The 27,597-nt window shown below is 32.0% G+C and overlaps 1 protein-coding gene across 1 annotated transcript in view; it reads left to right on the top strand.

Moving 5' to 3' along the window:
- Positions 1 to 9,394: 9,394 nt before the first annotated feature.
- Positions 9,395 to 27,597, top strand: part of LOC114330915 (ATP-binding cassette sub-family C member 4) — a 242,880-nt gene continuing 224,677 nt past the window's right edge. The window contains exon 1 of the mRNA XM_050660979.1: positions 9,395 to 9,614. The gene's annotated coding sequence lies outside the window, so the exon portion shown is untranslated. The remainder of the gene's footprint in view (positions 9,615 to 27,597) is intronic.

Below are 27,597 nucleotides of genomic sequence, written 5' to 3'. Positions count from 1 at the left end.
TAAGCTTTAATGAAACGAATAGTTTATAGTTAGGTTGTTAATAATGCTATTTATTTTACTAAAATTTTAAATAAAAACCACATGTTTATTAATACTTTAGATTCTACATTTTTAACCCATTCTTCCTGGTGTTAATTTGTGCCTCATTAAATAAATTTTCAGCTATTAATTGAGGATTGAAGGTGTAGTCAGCCATTTCTTGACTCCGTAATCACTATCACCAACCAAAAAAAACTTTCCATTGTCCTCTTTCAAAATATGCTCCTCCGCTAGAATTATTGCAAATGGCTAGGAAAAAAATAATCCTACGCGTTTTGGGGGGTTAATATATAACTAATAAAAAAACCTTGATCTGATTTATTTTGAAGTCTATAAAATGGGAAAAACTCCCAAAACCCCCTAAAAAACAGTTTTTGAATTTTTGAAGGTGGCGCACCTTACGGTTAAATTTGAAAAAAAATTAGAAATACAGTTTTTGATAAAACAGACAAAATAAAAAAATACACTTGCAGCCTTCTCCAAACAAAGTTATACGGTTAAAAAAATATATTTTTTTAAGGTTATGTACACTCAACCTACTGGTCTATAAAAAATAGACATGTTTTGTAAATGCCTCAACTATGCGTGTGGATTTTTTGAAATAATTAAATTGAGTACATCCCACCTAAAAAAAGAAAAATGATGCTATTAGAGGGAGGGGAGGGAGTTATCGGTTCTATGAGCATTCTCGTTTTTACCGGTGTAGGTAGCTAACCTCACCCTCTAACCCTCCTCCTTTATCCGGGCTTGGGACCGGCAACCCGCTGTTGAGCTACTCAGTCCACCCAACAGCGGGCAGGCGGAATACAGCGACTGGCACAAACTTTCAATAGAGTGCCGAAGAACTATAGCATGAAAATATCAATAGCTAAGATCAAATCTAGAAAAGATCTATAAAACAGCAACTATGACAGTCGAATGGGAAAACAAAACAAACAAAACTAATCCCATAGAAATACGTAGAGGCGTAAGACAAGGAGATGTAATACATATCCCCAAAACTCTTCACATTAGCTCTAGAAGACGTCTTTAAAGAATTGGAATGGGAAGACATGGGTATCAACAAAAACAAGAATAATCTCAATCACCTCAGAGATTGCGATGATGTTGTCCTTATTACAACCAACCCACTAGCCACAATGCTGACTCAACTCTCACACGCATCGGAGAAGATAGGATTAAAAATGAACATGAGTAAAACCAAAATCATGACAACTACAAACGACAGAATAAATGTAAATATAAATAATGTCAATATTGAGGTTGTTGACAGCTAATAAAGAAAACCAAACAATTGAAGTACAGAGAGGAATCCGATTGGCGTGGGCAGCATTTGGAAAGTTAAGATGGATACTAAAAAGCACAAAGATACAACAGTATCTAAAAACCCCTGTATTTGACCAATGCATCCTTCCTGTTCTGACGTATGGCTCAGAAACGTGGACATTAACAAAGGCTAACATAACCAAAATTAAAATAACGGAAAGATCCATGTTGGAAATAAAACTACAAGATAAAAAATCAAACAAATGGATAAGAGAGAAAACAAAAGTAAAAAATGTAACTGAACATATAACAGGGTTAAAATGGAGATTTGCGGGCCACAATTCGAGACAGGAAGATAAAAGATGGAATGCTGAAATACAAAACTGGAGATCATGGACAGGAAGAAGAGGAAGACCTCAGATGAGATGGAAGGACGATATTGTAAAAGCTGCAGGAACTAACTGGATAAACGCAGCCAAGGACAGACGGAAATGGAAAGATTTGGGGAAGGCCTATGTCCAAAGTTGGATAGAAATGGACTAAAAGAAGAAGAAGAAGATCAAATCCCTGGTAGTGTCAAGGGAACCCATGAGATGCAAAATGTAATTAACAACGAACTAATTGAACAAGTCTCGAAATTCGAATATCTGGGAGTCAAAATATGTAGTTGTGGAGATATTTTAGAGAGCGTCCGAAAGCAAGCAAATAAAGCCAATTACGTGTGAGGATGTCTGAGGGATGTCATCTGGAGAAATAAAGATATGAGTCTGGAAGGGAAAGTACGCATATACAAATCATGTGTAAGACCAATCATGACGCACGCGATAGAAACAATATGTGGCACAGCAGAAAGCAAGAGGATAGGTACTGAGAACATCAGAAATGAGAACGTTGAGGTCAACAACTGGGAAGACACTGAGAGACAGAATACCGAACGACAGAATAAAAGATATCTGTAACATACAAGACATAGCACGGGGGGAAGACAGAGAAGACGAGAGTGCAAGAGACCAATAGGAAGGCCCTTTAAAAGGTGGCGAGATAGTCGGCAGTCAACATCACAGCTATGAATACAAACTCAAAATCGGTTAAGAACATGTCACTAATATAAGAAGAAGACGTTGGGGGAGGGGGTTAGGAGAAGGGCTGGAGGTTAAAAATTGCATTGTCTTTTTTAAATTTTTAATTAAATAAAACGAAAAAAAATAATAAAAAAAAGGAAATGTGGAAGTTAGGTATTTTACCTATCTTAACGATAGCTTTGTATCTTCTTGTATGAACGGGTGCCAAATTTTATTTTGCCCGGAGCTGTCAAAACACTACACATTATATCACTAAACACTGTACAAGACCTACAAAGACTCATGAGTAAAATAGTAAGGTGTAGTAGGGAGTTCGGACTCTCTCTCTCAATATCAAAAAGACGAAGTCTATGAAAATTAGTAAAAACAACCATAATACATTTTTTTTTATTTATTTATAGTATAGTACTATACAAATGACCTGGCCTCTTGTATTAATCCAGGTCGTTTCGTGATGGGATAGTATTCTATCTTTACATAATTTTTACTTTAACAATTTTCTATTTGACTAATTATTAACAACAGCCATAATCTACAAAACTAATTCTGAAAAACTACAAATTATAAACAATTTTAATAAACAATTCTAATGAACAATTAATAACAATTCGAATAAACAAAATATAATTATGATTTTTTTTTAATTTTAACTAAGTGCAGGTCTAATCGACTTATATGGTATTCCCAATGGTATTTCGGTGAGCCTCAGACCCTTAGCCGAAAATATCCATTGAGTTTTAAAATATCAGGTTTTTTGTTATATTTTTTTTTGTTTGATTAATAATTTTTTATTTATTTTATTTTATTTTATTTCATATTTGATATTAATTTTTAATTTTTTTTTAATTTTTAATTTTATAATTTCTTATTCAAATTCATAGCGGTTGGATATTTACTTAATTTCTTCTTCGCCTAATATTATATAATTCTAATTGTTTCTTTGATATTATGTCCGCTAAATTATTTAGTGTCTTAAATAATTCTTCATTTTGTATTATATTTTCTATATTTATGCCAACAAGGTATCTTCTCATTATTTGTAATTCTTGTGTATTTGTTTGTCTTTCGCAATTAAATACTATGTGTTCTGGTGTATCTATTTCTCCACATTTACAATTTTTATTATCTTTTAAATTAAATATATGAAGGTATGTATTAATCCTTTTTTTGGGTTAAAATAATTTGGTATATTATTTAAATTTGGAATAAAATTATAGAGACGTCTTGCTTTGAGGGAATTATCCCATTCGTTTTGCCATTTTCTATTTAATATTTCTTCTAATTCTCTTTTTGTTCTTATTTCTATTCCCATTAATTGTATTATTTTTTAATAATTTTCTTTTCTTTGCCAATATCTACATGCACGTTTTTGTGCTTCCAAGTGCATGGACATTACACCAGTTAAGACTGTTAATGCTGGTGTTGCTGTAGTACTAATGGCTCGTCATTCTAACAAGGAAACCTCTTTGTGCTTTATTTAGTTTTTCAATATATTTATTATTTGTTAGTCTGTGTGCCCATACTCTTGCACCGTACCCTATAATTGAGGCAAGTATCGTACTCAGGTATATGCGCATATGCTGGAACTGAATTCTATATTCCCTTTGTGCTAGGCTTGCAATGCAATGCATGACTTTCGCTGCCTTCTCACAGACGCTATTTATATGGTTTGTAAAAAGTCTTGGTTCATCGATTATTATACCAAGATATCTAGTTGTCTTTGTTCTTTTATTGTTTTCCCTTTTATTTGCATAATTGGATTTCTTTCAAGTTTTCCTTTTATAAGGCTATATGTATGTTGTTTTTGTTTCTGATATAGTTAGTTTAACGTTTTTCATCCATTTATTTATACAGTGGACGGCTAAATTATGGAATATTATCATTATTTCGAGAACCGTCGAGTTTTGAGGGTAATCCCGAAACAGGTCGATTTTTGTTATAAAATACCCATCTTATAACGTACATGGAGTAAGGATGACGTCACCGGTGTGGGTTTAGTGACGTAATCGTTAATTTTTTTTTTAAATAGAAATGGGTATAATGCGACACCTTATTTGAAGGAGAATTTAATTCTCTATTTAACGACATTTGTAACTAAAATATTTTTTTAAGGGTACAAAAACATTTTTTTTTATTTAAATTCAACCAAATTACAACTAATGATTTAATTCATAACGTCCTTTAAAGTAACCAAATTATGCATAATAATTATTTTAAATTAAATGTTCCAAATGCCATCCATCGGTTCCTGCCATGACTTTCTGAAATAAATACTTATAAAAGCAAAAATAAGTAAAAATAATAATGGACACAAAAAGTTATCTCATAAACATTGAAACTTTTTGTCAAATGTTAATTCAAGCAAGTGATATTGGCATAGTTACTGTAATATTTATTGTCGTAAATATTTTTTGATTTTGTGAATTGTCATCAGTTGTCAATTGTAATTATTACTTTTGAATACTAAAATATGGCTCACCTAGATGAAACACAACGCATAGAAATATTAATTCTTAGCGGATGTGGAGATAAAAAAAGAACACAGAACGAGGTATGCAATTTATTCAACGCAAAATATCCAGACAGACCCATCAGCCAATCAACAGTAAGTAAAATAGTCCGAAAATTTGGAGAAACTGGGCACGTTAAACATATTCCAAACGCTGGGCGTCCTAAAATTGAAGACAATGTGAAACTTGATGTTTTATTAAATGTCCATGACAATCCTCACAGTAGTTCAACACAAATGGGTGAATATGCTGGAGTTTCCCAACGATCGGTATTACGTATTTTAAAAAAAGAAAAATACTATCCCTACAAAATTCAACTACACCAGGAATTAAACGACGACGATCCCGATCGCCGGCTTCAATTTTCTGAAATTATGCAGGATTTATGTATCGGCAATCCACGTTTCATCAATCAAATCCTCTTTTCCGATGAAGCCACATTTTTTTTACGTGGCACCGTGAATCGTCAAAATTGCAGGTATTGGAGTCAAGAAAACCCACATTGGATGACTGAGGCACACACGCAATATCCTCAGAAAGTGAATGTATGGGCAGGGATCATCGATGACAGAATCATTGGCCCTTTTTTCTTTGAAGAAAATCTAACAGGAGAACGTTATTTAACTTTTTTGAGAAATCAACTTATACCTGTCCTTGCTAACATGTATCCAAATGCCAATAATGCAAATTTACCTAGTGACAATATCTGGTTTCAACAAGATGGAGCCCCTCCGCATTACGCACGTGAAGTACGTCAATTTTTAAATAATTGCTTTCCCAGGAGATGGATCGGAAGACGAGGTTTTATAGAGTGGCCAGCAAGGTCGCCAGATCTAACACCTCTAGACTTTTTCCTGTGGGGTTACATAAAATCAAAAGTTTATGTCAATAGACCCCAAAATTTACAGAACTTAAAAGATAGAATTAGGCATGAAATGAGTCTCATTACTCCAGAAGTCATCCGCAATGTACTGGATGAATGTGTCCGTAGATTCGCATATTGTCAAGAAACCGATGGAGGGCATTTCGAACATTTAATTTAAAATATTTATTATGCATATTTTGGTTACTTTAAGGTACGTTATGAACTAAATCATTAGTTGTAATTTGGTTGAATTTAAATAAAAAAAAATGTTTTTGTACCCTTAAAAAAATATTTTGGTTACAAATGTAATGTCGTTAAATAGAGAATTAAATTCTCCTTCAAATAAGGTGTCGCATTATACCCATTTCTATTTAAAAAAATTAACGATTACGTCACTACACCCACACCGGTGACGTCATCCTTACTCCATGTACGTTATAAGATGGGTATTTTATAACAAAAATCAACCTGTTTCGGGATTACCCTCAAAACTCGACAGTTCTCGAAATAATGATAATATTCCATAATTTAGCCGTTCACTGTATTTTCAAGTTCACCATTTGATTTCATTTCTAGTTCTCTTCTTGAATTAGCATCTATGATAAACAGCAAATCATCCGCATACGCTATGCTCCCCAGAACTTCAGGATTCACAGCCAGCCGTTCCAGCAGTTCTTCTAACATTATGTCCCAAAAAATAGGTCCACACACTGAACCTTGTGGACAACCTATAGTTATATGTCTTGTTTTTTTATCTATGGGACAACTTAAGCTGACATATCGGTCTTGACAATTAAATAGTTTCTGAAACTTCCGTGCAAGTTTCTGGGGCAATGCATCTGTCGAAGTCTTTCGAATAATGCCAGCCACAATAAATTGTCAAAAGCTCCAGAAACATCTAAAGATCATCAAAATATACTTTTTTGTGCTTTCTTCAATTATACTAAAAACTTTATTAATACTAATTAAAAACCATAATACTAACGAAATCTTGATAGTAGAGGGCCAGCAGATCGAAAGAGTAAAAAAGTACACTTACCTAGTAGTCCAGGGCGCATCTGTTTTAAGATGGACGTTGAGAGGTGACTCAAATTTTTTTGCAGAAATTGCTTGAAAATAACTCAAATAATAATATTTGAGCTATCCTCCCACTCAAAATGGTCCGGAACATTGTTTAAATAATCAAAATGTCAAAATACGAAGGAAAAATTCGATTTGTTTATTGGTTTTTTTATTATAACTTTAAAACTATTCATTTCTGAGAAAAGTTGTACTAGCATAAAAGTTGCATAATTAAATTTCCTACAATATAGAATTGGTTAAAAATTTAAGAAATAGTCACCCTTGTTGCAAAATAGCAATAATTGCGAAAATAAACATACAAAAACAAGTATTTGCATTTTACATTTTTTAACCATTTTTGCTACACTTAGGACCTTCATATTTGACCCAGAAAAACTTTATGATATAGTAAAACAACATTGTAAATTTCATTAAGATCGGTTTAATAGATTTTGCAAAATAAATGTTGCAATCCAGCATTCGCAAAAAAATTATTTTTTTTAAATGTTGCAGGACTGAAAATGAAGCAGACAGCAAGTTGAATTTTTTTTGCTTATAGAAGTGTACTGTACCTTTCATTTGCAATTTGCAAAATTAAAATCGATTAATTACCACGGCGTCAGGAAATTTTTTTAAATAAACATTAATTTTTGGTGCTACGCGCAGGACAGCGGTGTTCGATTCACACAAGTTGATTTCCACCAAAATTTCTTCCAATCTTTATCTAATATATTATTTTCTTACTCTATATTTTGTTGTATTTTAATATTTTAATTCCACAAAAATCAAACTAATTTTATTATTGTTTGTGAAATATTGTTTAAACAATTGCATATGTTTAAAAATAATAAACTTTTATTCTCTAATTTAAAATATATGGACAAAGAAAGTTTTTGCTAAAAAAAGTGTTATTTCAAAGGATAGAGTATGTGTTTTTATTTTGCAATAAACAAATTTATTTATTTATATCGAAATGTAATAAAAATTAAAATGTATCAATCATTATCAAAGGTTATTGGAATGCCCAATCAGAGCAAACTATCCGCTGTCCTGCGCGTAGCACCAATAATTAATGTTTATTTAAGAAAAATCCTGACGCCGTGGTAGTTAATCGATTTTAGTTTTGCAAATCGTTAATGAAAGGTACATTACACTTCTATAAGAAAAAAAAATTTCAACTTGCTATCTGCTTTATTTTCAGTCCTGTAACATTTTGAAGAAATGAATTTTTTTGCGAAAGCTGGATTGCAAAATTTATTTTGCAAAATCTATTGAACCGATCTTAATGAAATTTACAGTATTATTTTACTGTATCATAAAGTTTTTCTGGGTGAAATATGAAGGTTCTAAGTGTAGCATAAATGGTTGAAAAACGTAAAATCCGAATACTTGTTTTTGTATGTTTTTCTCGCAATTATTGCTATTTTGCAACAAGGGTGACTATTTTATAAATTTTTAACGAATTTTATATTGTATGAAATTTAATTACACAACTTTTATGTCCATACAACATTTCTCGGAAATAAATACTTTTAAAGTTATAATCAAAAAACGAAGAAAGAAATCGAATTTTTCCTTAATTTTTTGATATTTTGATTATTTAAACAATGTTCCGGACCTTTTTGAGAGGGAGGATAACTCACATATTATTATTTGAGTTATTTTCAAGCAATTTCTGCAAAAAAATTTGAGTCACCTCTCAACGTTCAAATGTACTAATATTTTTACAGATGCGCCCTGGTCTATAGGAACACCTGTAACAGAAAATAATGACTACACTGCAGAAATCAAAGTCAGAATCGAAAAAGCACGTTCTAATTTTATGAAAATGAAAAAGGTCCTATGTAGCAAAGATTTAACATTAGCTCTTAAAGTACGCCTAACAAAATGTTACGTATACAGTGTACTATACTATGGAATCATGGACGTTAAATGTAGAGACAATGAGACGACTTAACGCCTTTGAAATGTGGACCTAAAGAAGATTTATGAGGGTTTCCTGGGTAGATAGAGTTACGAACAACGAAGTATTAAGAAGAATAGGTAAAGAGAAGGAAGTTGAACTTACAATTAAAGAAAGAAAACTACAGTATCTCGGACATGTGATACGGGGCGAGAAGTATGGCATCCTGCGACTTATAATGCAAGGAAAGATAGATGGCAGAAGAAGCATCGGAAGAAAACGAATTTCATGGCTGAAGAACCTGCGAGAATAGTTTGGATGCAGCTCAAAACAACTATTTAGACCTACTGCCTCAAAAATTAAAATAGCTATGATGATTGCCAACCTCCGTAGCGGAGATGGCACCTGAAGAAGAAGAAGTCAAAACACTAGAACCGGCCCTGACTGTATTCATCTTTAAAATATTACACATTCTTTTTGAAATGCACTCTATTTGCTATTTATCGTTCATTGTTCAAAGAAAAATTAAAACTCAGGGTTAAATAATGCGGACAGCTTTGTTTACGGAAACACGAATGGATGATAAAAATACGCACTACCACTGTATTATCACTCGCACATTATATGGCGATTACCAAATAGAATCTCACTGTAGATTCATGTCCTTTATCGAATACTTTGTTGAGTACGTTATGTATGTGTGATTGTGATTGTGTGATTATTAATCAGTTCGAATTTAATACCCCATAATGCTGGTTGCAGTTTTTCGCTGTTGTTGGAAATAATCGGGACAGTGAGACAGTGACGGTGTTTCATTAAATGTTTCTGTGCTTTCGACAATTTGTGTCATTCATGTGCTTCTAATTTATCGCGATCAACTAGAATAGGTAAGTTATGTCATCTCAATATTTCGGATAAAAAGTTTTGTAAAAGGTAGGTATTTAATGTTATACTTATCTTCTCTGAAATCATAAAAACCACAATAAAAGAAAACAAAGAAACCATCATTTGCTTTGTGGAGATGAATCATTATATACAGATTTCCGAGAATTTATAGATATATTTTTTTTCAAGTTTATTTAACTTAATTGTTCCTCTTTTTCTTCCTTTATAAATAGGCTCAATGCCTGTTTTAGTTCGGATTTTAGCCTCAATTGACATTATCTGACCATCTTTTCCTCGGTCGTCTCAATGATCTTCTTTCATTTGGCGATTTGTCTCTTGCTATTCGTACTATTTTATTTTCTGTCATTCTTTCAATGTGTTGATTCCATTCCATTTTTCTTCTTTTGGTACATATGTTTATTTCTTCTTTACCTTATATCGCTCGTATTTCCTCACTTCTTACTCTGTCTCTTAGAGTTTGGTTTCTTATTTTTCGTAAGACTTTCATTTCTGCTGTCTCCAGCAGGCTTTGTGTTTTCGTCGTATCTGCTCTTGTTTCCGCTGTATAGGTACGTCATTATCGGTCTTATTGTTGATTTATTTATCCTGGTTTTCGTTTCCATTGTGAGGTATTTATTTCTCCAGATTGTGTTGTTGAGACATCCTGCTGCTCTGTTCGCCATGTTCACTTGTTTTTGTACTTCTTCTTCCACTTTTCCGTAGCTTGACAGTTTTATTCCCAAGTATTCTGTTCCATCACTTGTTCTATTATTATGTTATTTACGACCAATTTACATCGTCTCGGTTCAGCTGATACCACTATCGATTTAGTTTTCTCTGTTGAGATCACCATGTTGTATATGAGAGCCCTGTATTCGAATTCTTTAATTAATCTTTGTAGGTCATCTTCATTTTCGGCTGTTATTATGGCATCGTCGGCGTAGCAGATTATTTTTATTTCCTTTTCTCCCATTCTATATCCTCTCCTTTTTTAACTTTCTTTATGATTTCATCCATTATCAGATTAAATATTAATGCTCTGCTAATCTCCTTGTCTAATGCCAGTTTCATACTTGTAAAACTTGTCTAACTTGATTGTAAAGACTGATATATTTCCTACACACTTATGACAACTGAATGACAGGGGAAGAAAAGTATTTTTGAAGTGTGTTGTTAAGTTAAAGTAGTGTGAAGTTAAATAAACTTAGCATTCCTAGCTAAGAATTAACTTTTTAATACTTCAAAAATACTTTTTTTCCTTGTCATTCAATTATTCAACTTATCTTTCTCTCTACTGATTTTCCTCCTTATGGAGTATTGGGCCCTCTTGCGTTTCTTAGCCAAAAGTGAAAGATGGATGATTGGCTGGATCAGCACATCCTCAAAAATGATTTTGTATGATTTTTGAAGAGCTATAAGACTGTGTAAATTAAATTCCGTAAGATCCATTAGTTTTTAGTTGGGGTGGGTTTAAAGGGCTCGATAAAGGGGTGTTTGGATAAAATGGAGTCGACAAAAGATATGACAAGAACCATATGCAGAATGAGATTTGACCACTGTCTTACTCCATCATATTTATTTAAAATTAATATAGCTGATAGTCCACAATGTATTTGTGGACAGTTGGGCAATCTACAACACAAAATTTTGACCTGTTCTCTTATCTCTAATAAAGTTAATATGTTTTTAAATTCACTGTATTCTTTGACTGATGTCCACCATCCCATTAATTTAAATTATTTATTAACATTAGAAAATAGTGAGTTGGTATACCGACTATTGTATAAACAAAGCTTAAATTGTAATTGTAAAATATAGAGTAAGTATTTCTTGTAAATTGTTATATCTTAAAAGAAAAAGAAAAGAAAAGAAAAAAAAAAGAAATAGAAAAGAAAAGAAATATAAAAAAGATATATAAGAAAAATAGAAAAAAGTATACAATAATTAAAAAAATATAAAAAAAAATATGTAGATAAAAATGAATGACGAACTTGGACAGTCCATAGTAAAATAGCTTTCGAATTAAGTAGAGGGCTAAAGAAGAATGTTGCAGTTTTTGCTGTGGAACTTTGAGAACATCATTTAGAAAAAAATAAATAAAAAGAATATATAAAAAATTATTAAAAAAAATACAAAAATAATGATTTATTAGTAGAATTGTTTATTATATTAGTATTAGTTTTAGGATAAGATACGAAAAAATGACTAATAAAATAAAAAATAGTAAAATTGGCGAATGGATTTAGTGTCCGCAGTCATATAAACCCAAACAAACAACAAGGGGTGTTTTCTCGTAAATAAAGGTTTTAAACAGCTATTAACTATTCACTGTAATGAAAATGTATGCAAAAGAAAATTTTAGTTATTAAAAAAGCTACAATTTAGTAGTTATCATTTTTTTCGTTTCTCCAGTATTTTCGGAGATATTTTGAAGAAAATGATGAAAAATACGAAATTGCAAAAAATCAATTTTTTTTAAACTCCAATTTTTCTAAAATTAGGCCTTTTAAATGGGTCAAACTTCTTGGGTGTATTGATAATACAAATATAAAAGGAATGACAGAAAAGTAAAGACCAATTTTTAATTAGGAGGGTAGTTAGGGGGTTGTTTTCACTGATTTTTTTCATAAAGAAAAGCAGATACTGACCTTTTTGAAGTTATACTTCTTTACGGGCGTAATGACGGTGAAATTTTATATGGGAAAACCTAGCGACCGGGCGCATGCGCATTATAACTTTGTTCTGATTGGATGTTCAAATGACATGACAAAAATTATCCAATATGGCAGCTGTGACACAGCTGTGGGACTGTGCATGGTTTGGTTATAATGTATGCTTGTTGCGTTTTAAAATTTGTAGGAAGAGAAACAACAAACAAAAAGTTAGTTAATGGTTATACTGCCTTTTTAAATAGTTTTCATATTATATTTTTGGACTTATTTACATAGAAGAGATGATTGTTGCATGCAGGGGCGTAGCTACCGCCGTATCAGCCGTATCAATTATACGGGGCCCCCGACATTCAAGGGCCCCATCGCGGCATGTCGAAACAAAATTCCATTTACAAAGATTGAACTAAATATTCTACAATTATTTCACAAACGCTTTCAAACAGTGTATGTTGTTTGGATATCAACATTTTGGTGTAGTGGATTCTTTATATATCATATCTATCTATTATCTATTCTCTGCCCCATAAGAACAGAGCTTTATTGTTTTCAAGGTACCTCTCATTGTCAATTCCGTTGGCTGTGTGTGAGTTATTGTATAATGTATATTGAAGAATGCCGAATTGCAATTTTTGTAATCGCTTTATCTTTGAATATTTGAAACAGTATTTATATTGTTCGGGTATATTATGTGTATGTTCGTATAATCTGTTCTTTATCTATAATTGTATTTATGTATACCTACATATCTACATTTCTCCAAGAAATGAACGTACCGCCTTAAAAATGGGTCATTTTTTATGTCTCATATTTCCTAAACCTGTTTTCCGATTTAAGTGATTTTTTTTTAAATGTTATAGTCGTATTTTTGAATAATATCGTTGTAATAATATTGTTGCTAGACAGGTAAATTGTCATTGTATACCGGGTGTACCAATCAAACAGTAATTTTTTCTCAAAGTTCACCACACCCTATGGAATATTCTTGCATTTATAAAATATGTACTGAAATTAAAACCCAACTATAGCCTCATGTGTTCTTAACATTCTGTTTTTCGATTCATTCGCTTATGTTGGATAGTAAAAAGGTTAGGTAATACTTTAACAACTAGCCTTATTTTTTATTGATACAGGGTGTTTTTAAATAAGTATGACAAACTTTAAGGGCTAATTCTGCATGAAAAAATAATGACAGTTTGCTTTATAAACGTATGTCGGAGATAGGGGATGTTGAAATTTTTCTTACAAACTAACGATTTATTTATTACTCTAAAACCGGTTGATATATGCAAATAAAATTTGGTGGGTTTTAACAGAATTTCATGTTTACCATTGGCGCACACATGGGTCATTTTAACCGTATGCGCGCCAATGATGAATATTAAATTCCTAACTGTATATTAAAAACGCACAATACCTACCTCTTAAAATACACCAAATTTTACTTGCAAATTTTAACCGGTTTTAGGACAGTAAATAAATCGTCAAATTGTAAGAAAAAATTTTAATAACCCTATCTCGGAGACGAAGCATTTGCACACTAGCAGGTTTATAAAACAAACGCAAACTGTCATTATTTTTTCATGCAGAATTACCCCTTAGAGTTTGCCACACTTATTTAAAAACACTCTATATTACGAAAAACAAGGCTAGTTGTTAAAGTTCCTAACTTTTTTATTATCCAACATAAGAATGAATGAACCAAAAGCGAATGAATAAAACAACAGAATGTTGGCTGTAATAGCTTAATAAAATAAAAAAATCAAAATGTAATTCCGTACTAAATACAGGTTGGAACTAAATTTTTATCAAAGTTTCTCTCTCTCTCTATCTTGTCGTTTCCCCATTACTGAGGGATCGTGATTTCCCCAATATTCCTAACAATGTTTCTCCATTGGTCTCTATCTTCAGCTGCTCTAAGAGCTTCGCAGAATGAGTTTCCAGCTGAATGCTTTATTTGGTCAGACCATCTAGTTGGTGGTCGTCCTTTTGATCTTCTCCCGGAACGTTTCCAGAAACAATTAATCTCTCTAAACTGTGGACAGCCTTTTATCAAAGTTTAGGTGAATACAAAAGATATTTTCAAGAAAGTATCCAAATTATAATATGATTTGGATACTTTCTTGAAAATATCTTTTGTATTCTTCAAGGGGATCACTGTTTAAATAATTAAAAAGGGGTCATTTTTGCACAATATTTACTTTTTTCACTTCTCTGCAGTAACTCACGCTTTTATGAAGGTCTATACGATTTTTTTTTTCTACAAAGTTGAAGAATAAAGCTTTCACTTAAGATTTACTAAATTAAATTTGACCCCTATTTATTTAAATAACTATATTCAAAATTTAAAACACAAATAAAATATGCACCATAAAATATTTTGTTTTATACGAGAAGTTCATGTTACCAGTATAAAACAAAAAAAAATTGGTCGAAAAATATTAACAATTTATGAGATATTGAATTTTTTAACCCCAGCGACGTTATTTAAAAAAGAAGTAATAAACAAATTAAAACAATTTTTAAATGCCATTTTAGAGGTGAGTTTAATTAAAATTTGAATTTATCAATAAATTTATTAAAAACATACATAAAAATAAAAATAATGAGATCTTTTGCAGGTTTAAATTCTTTTGGCAACAACCGCGTTTTTGCAATTGAAAATATAGTGACATTTAATAAACAAATTCAATATCTCATAAATTATTAAATAATTTTCGACCAATTTTTTTTGCTTAATACTGGAAAATAGTGCAACTTCTCCTATATAACAAAACATTTTATAGTCCTTATTTAAATCGTAAATACTATTTTTTGCAAATTTGTTTTTAAAGTTTTATATACAATTCTTTAAATAAATAGGGAGTCTAATTGAATCTAGTACGTCTTAGGTGAAAGACGTACCCTTCAGCTTTGCAGAAGAAAAATATTCTAAACACCTTCATTAAAACGTGAATTAACTCAGCAGTTAAAAAATAAATATGGTGCAAAAATGACCCCTTAAAGACCCCTTAAGACATTGTTAAAGAATAAGGCTGTAACATATTAAAAAATCACTTAAATCATACAACAGGTTCAGGAAATTGTCGCTCGCCGTTATACCATAACAACAGAGTTTCTTTGTTTAAGCTCATTTGCAATGCCCATTCATCCTTGGATTGAAAAAGCTGAATCTGTTTTCAAACAATGAGTCTCGACAATTCAAATCTATTTTTCGACTTGGGTTAATTAAAATTTATTAGGTTTATTATTATTATCTATATTTGGGTGTTTTGTGTGTTTTGTTTTATTTCATTATCTTTTATTTTGTACTAATATTGACGATTTATGTAATTTCGGTAAACTGTATTTGTTTTTGTTTTTTTTTCGACTTTTTGTAAGCTTTGTCCATAAAATTGTAAAATTTTTAGTGACAATAAAGCATATTTCTATTCGATTCCATACAAGCGTTTTTGCTTCTTTTGTCGCGGGGGAAAAGGGCCCCGCGACAAACTTTGATACGGGGCCCCCGTGGGGCTAGCTACGCCACTGGTTGCATGCCAATGTGAAAGCTCATCAAACTGTGCCTAGTATGAGTGCCGCAGATCTCGCTTATTCAAAGCTAAATAATCTTTCACTGGTAAGTGTTTTATAAATAGTTGATCAAATTTTGTTATGATATTTGAACATAGCCACTTCGCACGACGCAATTGATTGCGAAATTTATTAGTCGTTATACGGGCTCCGATACCTACCTTGAACCTACCAAAATACATAAGTAGTATGTAATACTTTTATTTTACACCTTAATATTCACCTAATATATTGTCTTCTTACCCTATGTTTTGTTGTATTTTTTCAATTCTAAATCATTTCAATTCAAAATCAAAATAATTTGATTTACATAAGTTAAAAATGTCAAAAGGTTAATCTGTTTAGTTAGACGATCTTCGCACATAATGACAAGCTGTGTCTGTAGCGCAGTTTTAATGCGGGTGAATCCCAATACAACGCAAATACCAGCCGCGTGGTAAGTTGGTTCGAATCCCAATAGAAACTTTTATTTTTTTATTTTTTTTTATACATTTTATGATTGTAAGTATATTTATTATATAATTTTATTTTCAGAAAATACGTATTTAGTTAAAAATTTTTCCGACAATTAATGTTCAGAAATCATTTGTGGCATTTTTAATGTGTTTGTGTGTGTTTTATTTTTTTATTATTTTAATTTTTGGCACTGTTTTAATAAAAATGTTTGAGAAGTATTAAGTATAAATTAATTTAATATTTAAATAAAATATAAATAAAAAGTATATTAATTTCGTTTATAATCATATAATCATATAATCATATAATAGAAGTATAACTTCTTACGTGCGTACAAAGTACACACACATTCTTTTTTTTGATCATAAGTCACTCAATTTTTATGCTAGAAACTTTTTATTATGCTAAAAACTATTACTTTCAACCGCGAATAACTCGAAAAATATTAGTTTGCAAGGAAAATGTAAAAACCATTTTTGTTCTTAGAATTACGTTTTACATCGATTAAAATTTAATAAAAAATTCCCACCCCGAGATGGGGTGGCAACCACCCCCAAGGTTTTAGAGTACAGCGGCATGATATAGAAAATGATCCTTGGATTATTCCCTACCTTCTGTGAAAATTTCAAGTAGATCCATTCTGGACGAAAAAATTGCGAGACAAAATGCTTCATTTGCTGGCCTATTAATCTTAGAGTTTCGACGAGACAAATATAAAAGAGAAGCATTATTTTTTGGAAAAGGTATTTGTTCTTGAACCAGATTGTACATCAAATACTTAATTGCATCATCATTATGTTTGCATCCAAAAAACCAATGATTAATATCATCAATATAGATATTGCACTCGCAAAGATCTGATTCGGATAGGTTAAATGTATAGAGGTATGTCTTGACAGTGGCATGATTAAAGAGACATCTAACAAATGTGGAATATATATTTCTATTGGGATAACCTCTGAGAGAAAAAGGCTCAGTAGGTAAAATAGGATGAATTTTGGTGTTGAGATTGTTGCTTCGATTGCGGAAAGCGTACCACTCAATATCCCAATTTTGTTTCAGACTTTTCTTGTGAGTAACTGTTAGATTGCTTCTATCTAGCCCAGTTATTTCCGATCCTTTTAAGATTGCCTCTTTAGCAAAAAAAATTTGCTTTCATGTTACCGGAAATACCAATGTGTCCCTTTACCCACACGAAAGTTACAGAAGACTGTTTTTCCAGTAGCTTTAGTTGGTTTTCGGAATTAATTGTTATCCTCTTAAATCCTAAAAACCACAATAAAACACAACAAAGCAACGGTCATTTGTTTTATTAGGTTTGTGAAAGTGAATCATTATGATATACAGAATTCCCTGAATTGATATATTTTTCCAAGTTTATTCAACTTATAAGAGTTGTGTATTGTTTTAATATTTTCGTTTTTTATTGTTTTAGTTGATTATACCAATGTGTCCCTTTACCCACACGAAAGTTAGAGAAGTCTGTTTTTCCAGTAGCTTTAGTTGGTTTTCGGAATTAAATGTTATCCTCTTAAATCCTAAAAACCACAATAAAACACAACAAAGCAACGGTCATTTGTTTTATTAGGTTTGTGAAAGTGAATCATTATGATATACAGAATTCCCTGAATTGATATATTTTTCCAAGTTTATTCAACTTATAAGAGTTGTGTATTGTTTTAATATTTTCGTTTTTTATTGTTTTAGTTGATTGTTTTCTATTTCTATATTTTCTATAATTACCGTCTTGATCTTTTCCTTTTAGCCCTTATGACTTTTCTGCCCTCCAATCGTTATAGCCTTACAACGAAAATTACTGTTGTTGATCTGCCTCGCATAAATTCTGATTTTCTGATTTTTGGGTATTTCAATTAGGTACTTCACGTATAGGTACTTCACCTACATCTATCGATTTATCATCATCAATGGTGCTACAGCCCTATGAAAGAGCCTCGACCTTCCCAAGTCTATTACGCCAGTGAGTCCTATCTATTGCCAACCGTTGCCAGTTTGCTGCGCCTATTTTTCTTCCACCCTCATCTACACCATCCTTCCATCTAAGTTTTGGCCTACCCCTATTCCTACTTCCCACAGGTTGTGACATAAGGATTCTTCTAGGAGGGTTGTTATGCTGTGATCTTGCTAGATGTCCTGCCCATTTTAGTCTTCCTATTCTTATAAGAGATACTACGTCTTTACCACCAAATATATGTTTATATCTGTGGTATACCTCGTAGTTGTACCTCCTCCTCCAAATACCATTTTTACAGATGCCACCGAATATTCCTCTTAGGATCCTTCCTTCAAATATAAGCAGAAGGTTTTCATCTGCCTTGGAGATGGTCCATGTCTCCGATCCATATGTCAACACTGGTTGTATGAGGGTTTTGTATACGATTATTTTTGTTTTTTTTGGCTTAAGTTTCTGCTTCTCATATGTGTACTTAGTCCAAAATAGCATTTGGATTATCCTTCGCCTGATTTCTTCCGTCATAACGTTCTCCTTGGTGATCAGAGAGCCTAAGTATGTGAATTTGTCCACCACTTCAAAGGTAGAGTTATCAACGATTCTACATCTATCATCGATTACTTCCTCGATTACTCTCTTTCATATTTTGATGATGTGCTAAGTAGTACGTTTTCAAATCAGCTCTTCCCATCTGCTTGAAGAGAAGGGTTTTTGATCAGTGTGTGCTGATGGTTCTAACTTATGGTGCGGAAACGCTAACGCTCACTAAGACGTCCGCAAACACAGAGGGCAATGGAACGCTCCATGTTGGGATTAACCCTAAGAGACCGAATAAGTAACACAGAATTATGCCGTAGATAAGGAGTAACCGACGCAATCAAAAGAATATCAACCTTAAATGGAACAGGGCAGGGCATATCGCGCGAACTAAGGACGGCAGATGGACGAAACGTATTCTCGAGTGGAGTCCCCCCAGACAGGATGCAAGCAGCTCAGGACATTAATTTGTGAGTTGAACTACTGGAGGCCTACGTTCAGCAGTGGACAAGTATAGGCTAAATGATGATAATGATGACTAAATAGTTTTATAGCCCAGTAGATTTAATGATACATATGTTACAGTTCAAGTTGATTATCCAGTTGGAGTTGACTCCAACTAGTTGGAGTCAACTCTAACGGCTGGTTTCAGTAAAAGTTGATTATAAATATAAAATGAAGATTTATATTCAACATTTACTAGTAAAAGTACACTCCAACTAGGAAAAGTATACTCTTCCCAATGCAATTTAGTAAAAGTTGATTCTGATTCACACAAACAGCCGATTCTAGAAATTAAATGTTACTGAATACCTATGTTCAAATTAGTCTAGGCTGTATCGTCGCCCCCGTTAGGTAAATTACTCCGATTCAAATTTTTTGCACAAGCTTACTCAAAAAGAGGTCCTTATAACAAATTTACTGGGTGCCAGGCAGTATCTTGATCGATAAATTGTTTTTTAAACAATTTTTTTAGACAAATTCACAAAAATAATTTTTTCACTTCGAACAATTTTTTTTAGATCATTTGGGTTATTCTGAGCAAAAAAAGGTATTTTGTGATTTTTCTCTAAAATTGATTGTTGTCGAGTTATACGCGATTTAAAATTTGAAAAATGCGAAAATAGCCATTTTCAAGGCTTAATAACTCGGTTAAAATCCATTATTATGAAAGTCAGAAAGTGACCAAATCAAAGTTTATAGCCCCTCTACAAGATCCAGCAGAAATTTTTGTCACTATTTTATTACCAAGCTTTATCTTTAATTATTAACAATGAGCGCTAAGTGCGTATTAGGCGGCCGTCAATGGTGAGTGCTAAAGAGATGCACCATTCCAGCCATTCAATGGTGAATCTCACTCGCACTCACATTGACGGCGCCTCAATACACGGTTAGCGCTCATTGTTGATAATTAAAAATAATATCTTATTAATGAAATAATGACAAAAATTTCTTCAGGATCTTATAGAGATAGCTTTAATCTTTGATTTTTTTAGTTTCTGACTTTCATAAATATCGTATGGCATTTTTGCCTTTCGGACAGTTCCGGCGCCAATTACATCTTTAACCCTGTTTCAAATAACTAGTGTCGATGTACACTAGCCCAGGGGGACCCACTGCTTAACGTGCTCTCCGAGGCACGGTGAGACGGCTCGTGTCATTATTGAAAATGAAGATGGTTTGTATTTAGCAGGGCTCGAACCCACGTGCACTGGCGTATGAGGCCAGCGATTATGCCGTTACTCCACGGCCGCTCGCTCGACTTTCACAATAATTATCGTTAACCGAGTTATTAAACCTTGAAAATGGTTATTTTGGCGTTTCTCAAATTTTAAGTCGCTAATAACTCGACAACAGTCAATTTTAGAGAAAAAAAGGCCCAACGGATCTAAAAAAAATTTGTACGAAGTGAAAAAACTATGTATTTTTGCGAATTTGTTTAAAATCATTGTTTATCGCCAAACTTCACTAAAATCATTCATTATTGTACTCATTTGCCCTCATTTTCGGCAGTAAAGTAACACTTTGTTGTATTGAAAGAAGAATGTTACTTTACCTGCCGCGATAATTAATCAAATTAACCGCGATTGAATGTGAGTGGTCAATGGCAGCAATCGATTATTTATTTGAGTGAAATTAAAATTTATTTACTTTAATTATTAAAAATATTGTACAAAATTTATCTTATTATTAATAAAATTTATGTCAAAAAGTAAAATTCTGTAGTGTTTCGCAATTATATTCATATAAAATAAATCAAAACTTTACAGATTTAGTAATAAGGTAGGTATACAATATTGATAACTATCGATTAAACATCAAAACCGGCCATCATGCAAAAGTCATCTGTCATTACTGTCATTACTGTCATACGAATTTTTTATTTCGTCTAAAATTAAAAAAATTTCCTCAAAGTTGTAAGTAAGTGTTAATGTTTTTTATGATTAACGATACAATTTTGTAAGCACCACCTCAATACTCTTTATCGAACGCGTCTGTTCCTCTGCTCGTAATATCAGACTCGTTCGATAAAGAGTCACTTTACTGACTGACTTTACTGAAATTGGTTAAACAATTTTTCGACCGCGGTACCGCGTGACACCCTGTGTATTTTTTATAAGGATTGTTATACGGATGTATTTCTTTGAGTAAGTTGGTGCAAAAAATCGAATCAGAATAATTTACCTAACGGGGGCGACGTTACAGACTATACTAATAAGTAGTTGAAACGGTCAAAACAAAGAAACGCACACTCATCAAAAATGCACTTGAGATTATACTCGTATAATCAACATTTACTGAATCGATCCAGGAAGAGTCAACTCAACTAGTAAAAGTTGATTTAAATTTTTAAAATCAACTTTTACTGATCGTTTCAGTTGGAGTTGACTCCAACTAGTTGGAGTCAACTCTACTGAGAACTTCTAACTGAGAATCAACTTGAACTGTAACACATATATTAAAAAAAATTTTAAACAAATTATAAAAATCAATTTTTTCGGCCCGTGTAGGTACATTATATTTTAAGTTCTTTGGATCATTGGGAACAAAAAAGATCTGTTGTAATTTTTCTCTAATGATTTCGAGTGATAATGATAATGACTTATATACAATTTAAAACTGAAAAAACGAAAGATGACGATTTTCAAGGTTCAAAAACACAAATAAAAAAATATTTTTGAAATTAAGAAGTTCCTAAATTCAAGCCTAAATCTTCTTCGATCAGCTACCTATACGAATTTTTGGCACGTTTTATTCTAAAACATTGTTTCTTAATTATTATTTAATGAAGCGCATATGAGAGGACGGGAAATTGGGCTGCATTAACAACTAAAAAACAATATTTTAAAATGAAATTATTCCACAGGGTTAAAAGCTACTGTGGAATAACAAACTGGAAATGAAATGGTAGATGAATTGGCTAAAAACGCGGTGACACAAGGAGTATTAACACATTATCTTTGTACGTCTAGAGATATTGAATCAGATTTATTCAAAGAGCTTAAGAAAGAATGGAAAGAAAGGTATATTGATGAGAACATAAATACAGGAAACCACTACAGATCAATCAGAAACTATATAACAGATAAACCTTGGTTTACTAAAATGGAGTCGACAAAGGATATGACAAGAACCATATGCAGAATGAGATTTAACCACTGTCTTACACCATCATATTATATATTTAACTTTCCGATGACCAACCTTTTTTTGTACACGGATGACCAAGGGGGGGGGGGGGAAATGACCACAGGTCAAAAATGTCAAAAATGATAATTAACAAAAAATGAAGTTTTTTTTATGGCATGAACTTTATGTCATTCAGCCAGTCACAACAAGTATTAGTGTCATGTGTAGTAGTGTGGAACGAAAAATTCGAAGTCATTATTTTTTATGGGGCTAGTGCGAAAAAGTTGTGTTTTGATGTATAATAAAGCCATCCCTCGATCCTGGTTCACAAACAGCAGCTGATGCTTCAGTTACTAAATTAACAGTTCTTTCTACGGATTTTGTATGACAAGGGCAGTTTAAGACCTCTATGTTGTTGTAATTCCCAGAATCAGTCATATCCCTTACATCTTCATTGGAAATATGTTTTTGCAAAGGAGGAGCAGTAACTTTGAATCCAGAAACAGAAATGTCATTATAATCTGCAGCACTAAAATTTAATGTTGGTACATATTTTGAATCTCCGGATCTTTTTTTCTTTCTGACTTTCCCTAGCTTTCGGCACTCTGCGTAGTCATAGCTCCCGTATATGTTTTCGTTCATCTTTCATCATACCGAGTAATACATTTTCGGGATGGGCAAAATAAGTATTCCTTTGGATAACGGCATTGACAATTTTTCTTTGGTCAACTGGTATAAATCGTGAATAATGGATCATTCGCCATAAATATTTTGAACCATCAGAACAGCTAGGATACAGTTTTATATAAAACCAAACTGGCGCATACACTTTTTGGATGACACTTACTAACATAATTAATGGGGGGCTGGGACATTCAGTTCCAACATACAATCAAAGCAACCGATTATCAACTGTCAGCCACCTTGCGTGTGATATTTTCCGAGGTTTTTTAAGACAAATCATTAGGACATTTTCCCGCAGCAACTGCTTGACTGATTTGGTAAAAGTACTTCTGATCGGTACTAAGCTCTGTTGTTTCTAATAATATTGCTAGGCTGTTTTCTATTGCGATTAAATCGAGAACAGCCTTCTCTTCACAGCGTTCCAGAAATTTCCCTATTGGCCCTGAAAAACCAACTGGTCCACTGGTGTGTCCATCTAACTGTTGAATTAAATGACGTAGAGGTAGCTCATTGCAATGAAATAAGCATAGTAGCCATTGAAGTGAAGTGCCGCAGTATTTGTGACGTAGATGGTTGGACTGTAACTGTTGACAAAGGAGCAATGAATTCTTCTTCATGATCATCTGCATCAGAAGAATTTGAGTCAGAAAAGCTTCTACTTATGGAAGGATTAGAGGAATTTACGGTACATGTTTTAAGAACAATTTCGTCAGTATTATATTTTTGAGAACTTGCCTTTGCCTTCATGTTTCTTTCAATTTTCTTCCTTATTGCTGAAGATGCTGCAATGTCCACTGGTCCAATTGCCATTTTTCGACAGGATCGTTGATCTTGAAGAGAAATTCCCTCATTTTGTGGGAAAAATTCCCCCCTTTCTTGATTTTATGACAAGTACACACACACACACACACACACACACACACACACACACACACACACACACACACACAGTTCCAGTCATGTTGCACTTGCAAGCCGATATTCAATAACTTTTTACAGTCCTTTAACTAGCAAATCTTTTCTATTTATGAATCAGATGTTTGCTGAGTTGTTGTGTACCTATCGCTTAAGATTTTGATACTGTATACATTTTTTTTATCATATTTTGAATGCACTTATGCGATAATGTTCGAATAGAAGCTTTTATTCATTTGTTCTACTATCGTTGCAACGGCATTCAAGAAGTCGCACAGTGGTTCCAAATGCCGAAAACGTGGTCATGAACCTTTAAAAGCGTATATTGTTTATACAATTCGTAGTTACTTTCGTTCTCAAGGGTTTTTGGCATCGCTGATTGATTACGAATCTGACATCATTTATTCTGAAAAACAAAATGGTGGATTCAACATGGGGGAAAAAAATGGAAAATATTAATCAAAATGCAATTTTTTTGTCAAATTTAGTAGTTTAAGGTCGCTGATTACAAATCTAATATTACTTTTTTTTAAACAAAATTGCGGATCCATTATGGTCGAAAGAAATTCGAAGATTTTATTTTAAACGCATATTTGTATAAAATTTTATATTACAAAGGACTTTTAAAATTGCTGATTACCAATACATTTTCTTTACGAAGTACAATATTCAGAACCTATTACTTATGTACAACCGCCCATACAGACTCAACAATCGCCAGGATCATGTAATATGCGTCATTTCCCACTGTTGTATTCAAACAACTGCCAGCAATGCATAGGCAGTTCTAGGCAGCTAAACCAAAGTGATTCTCTATCTTCTTACTATCTATTTTAAGATTAATAAACATTAGTCGCAGAATTATGCAGAATTTTGTACTTATTGAATGTATCTTTACAAAATTTTGATTATTTTAAGTATATTTTCACTATTTATGCATTAACAAATTTAAGGCATTTATTGTTACTAAATCTTAAGTGAATTTACATCTTACATTAATACATACTTAAAAAAGAAGAATCTGCTTTACAGCGATAAAATTGATAAACTACAAAACGTTTTACAGCGTTTTCAATATACGCGTTCTTTTTCACTTTCTCTGTCGCGTCGCGTCGGCTAAAATAACCTCGGACATGGATCACTTGTTCCTGAGCTAGGAACCAGAATACATCCAGTCTGATCCTTTTACCTGCGTATTACGACTCTACGATAATTTGAGAAAACAACTGTAAACATGGAAATTCCTAGATAAGGACTTTTTTTCACCTCATGACCACGTTTTCAGCATTTGGAACCACTGTGCGTCGCGTCGGCGATAGATGGATCTTTATTATTTGTCAACTCAAGTTCATTACGAATAAAGAGAAAGCACTTTAGAATGTCACACTTAGTTGGTAAAACACGATCATTGAAATTTGATCAGAACCATATTGATTTTATCAACAAAAATAATATTTTTGTTTTTCATTTTTCAAATCCATTATGGAACCTCAAGATATTTTTTTATTTCAAAATGCTCTCGCACCAATTGTTTTCATCACCTGACACAACTTTTAAACGATAGCAACAATAATTTTTCTTTTCTTTTATTTTTTTGACCTTTTTCGTTCCACCCTAATGTGTAGTGTGTACGTTGAGTAAGTGTCTTGTTACTTTGCAAAGTCGACGTCATTAGCGTAAAACTACTTGGAATTACACATACGTAATAGACGATATTTTACTAAACATCAACTTCTAAATATATTTTTTATTCGTAAAATATAGGGAATTTCTTTTATTTCAAAATATGAGGATATCAAGAAGGATATTAAAGTCAAATAAAAAAATAAAGAGTTTAAAATTGAAAATACTTTTGAATTTATTAAAGAAAAACATACGCTGGGGTCACAATTTCCCCTGCTTGGTCATCCGAAGGTTAAACTTAATATAGCTGATAGCCCACAATGTATTTGTGGTCAGTTGGGTAACCTACAACACAAAATTTTGACCTGTTCTCTTATTTCTAACAAAGTTAATGTGTTTTTAAATTCACTGTATTCTTTGACTGATGTACACCATCCCATTAATTAAATTATTTATTAATATTAGAAAATAATGAGTTGGTATACCGACTATTGTATAAACATATTTTAGATATTAAACTTAAATTGTAATTGTAAAATATAGAGTAAGTATTTCTTGTAAATTGTTATATATTAAAAGAAAAAAGAAAAGAAAAAAATATAAAAAAAAATATATATAAAAATATATATAAAAAATATATAAAATAAAAAAAATATAATAAACAAAATATGTAGATAAAAATGAATGACGAACTTGGACAGTCCATAGCTTTTGAATTAAGTAGAGAGCTAAAGAAGAATGTTGCAGTTTTTGCTGTGGAATTCTGAGAACATATTATAAAAAATTGTTAAAAAAAATAAATACAAAAATAATTATTTATTAGTAGAATTCTTTATTAGAGATTAATATTAGTATTAGTTTTAGGATAAGATACGAAAAAATGACTAATAAAATAAAAAATAGTAAAATTGGCGAATGGATTTAGTGTTCGCAGTCATATAAACCCAAATAAACAACAACAAAAATGAAATAAGGCCAAATTGCTTATCGGTATCTGATAAAATAAGGTTTGAACTTGAATTTAGGCACTTTGTAGTTTTAAAAATAATATTTTCTACTTGCGTTTTTGAACCTAGAAAATCGTTATTTTTCGATTTTTTTCAGTTTTATATTGTTTATAACTCGGAAACGATTAACTTTATAGGAAAATTACAAAGGAACTTTTTTGTTCCTAATGATCCAAAGAACCTAAATTATTGTCTACCGGGGCCGAAAAAATTGATTTTCATAATTTGTTTAAAACGTTTTTTTTTTAATAAATGTAGCAATAACTCCGAAATTATGGCATTTAGGTATAGAAAATATCACCTGAAAAATAATAAGTATTTCTTAAGGACTTCAAAATTCAAAAAATATACAGGGTGTTCTATTTGAAATAAGAAAGTTCATTAGATTTCCAGAAAAACGGAAGATTTGACAACAATGTAATTACCACTATAATATCGGTCGCATTAGAAAACCCATACCCACCAAAAACTATATAAATCGTTTTAGCGGTTTCCGAGAAATTACCATTTTGCCAGATTTTTTCGCAACCCTGTATACGTATATGCTTTAAAACAAAACTTTTTTTATATTTAAATGCTAATGACATTTTTATCATCCATATCATAGAGAAATAACAACCTTGTTGTTATTTCTCTATGATCCATATCGTTATCGTGATATTTTATAAATTTTGAAGTGGTTCATTTGGTACTTTAACGTGATAAAAAATATCGGAAATTACGATTTGATAACGTTGATTTTGTTTTGTAATAGCAATAATCACTTGAAGTGTATTGAGTTATGCAATTAGTAGATAATACGTAGGTATTTACATGTTTCAACAAATCGAAAATTATGAAATTTTAGGAAAACAGCAAAACGTTTAAATTAAGAGTATTCCATCGACGTACGAATTACTAGTTGGATAATGATTGTATATAA

This window comes from Diabrotica virgifera, chromosome 9, assembly GCF_917563875.1.
Source record: "Diabrotica virgifera virgifera chromosome 9, PGI_DIABVI_V3a".
Taxonomy (NCBI): Eukaryota; Metazoa; Arthropoda; class Insecta; order Coleoptera; family Chrysomelidae; genus Diabrotica; species Diabrotica virgifera.
Note: the sequence above shows the minus strand (reverse complement) of the source record. Positions and strands in the feature narration are given on the sequence as shown.